Source organism: Myotis davidii, unplaced genomic scaffold, assembly GCF_000327345.1.
Source record: "Myotis davidii unplaced genomic scaffold, ASM32734v1 scaffold93, whole genome shotgun sequence".
Taxonomy (NCBI): domain Eukaryota; kingdom Metazoa; phylum Chordata; class Mammalia; order Chiroptera; family Vespertilionidae; genus Myotis; species Myotis davidii.
In genome coordinates this window covers 8,401,558-8,402,213 of record NW_006292095.1, presented here as the reverse complement: position 1 = coordinate 8,402,213, position 656 = coordinate 8,401,558, and the positions used below count along the sequence as shown (strand labels likewise).

The 656-nt window shown below is 54.4% G+C and overlaps 1 protein-coding gene across 2 annotated transcripts in view; it reads right to left on the bottom strand.

The window, feature by feature from the left end:
• DUSP26 (dual specificity phosphatase 26 (putative)) overlaps positions 1-656 on the bottom strand; it is a 6,709-nt gene that overhangs the window by 4,977 nt on the left and 1,076 nt on the right. The window lies entirely within an intron of this gene.

Genomic DNA, 656 nt, shown 5'->3' with positions numbered 1-656 from the left:
AAGACAGCGGCAGCTGGGGCCCTGACATATGTCAAACCTCCCTCTCCTCCCGTGCCCAGAGATGGATGGGCTGCTGTACCCCATGACTCAGAAATAAGCCTGACTGACCACTGACTCAGAGATAAGCCTGCGATGGGAAGTGTATGCTGGGGGCACGGGGTGAGTGGGAATAGCAATAAAGGGGAGTGTAAGTTTGAAGAATACCTGCTGAATGCATGAGCCTTGAGAGAAGACGCCAATCTACGTGCACAACAATCAAACCACCCTCATTTGATCAGCATCCAAGATTAAACCTCATCTCTAATGTGAGAATTTCTGAGCTGAAGCAGGACTAGAGTGTGTGTGTGTGTTTGTGTGTGTGTGGGGGGGATGAGGGTGGGAGACTGGAAAAGGGGGAGGAAAGGGAAGAATGAGAGATCCTGCTGGGTCCTAGGGCTCGTAGGCCCTGCCTCTGACTCGCTCTGGACAGCTGGCCCTTTGAAAGGGGGACCATAGGCTGAGCTGCAATGCTGGGCAGGGCCAGCCTTGGACACTTGGGACCTTCAGGCAGAGCGGGGGCTGTGGCAGGAGCCCTCCCTAACCCTCCTTTCCCACAGCGGCCTGCGTGTGTGTGTGTGTGTATGTGTGTGTGTATGTATGTCTGAAAAGGCAGGAAG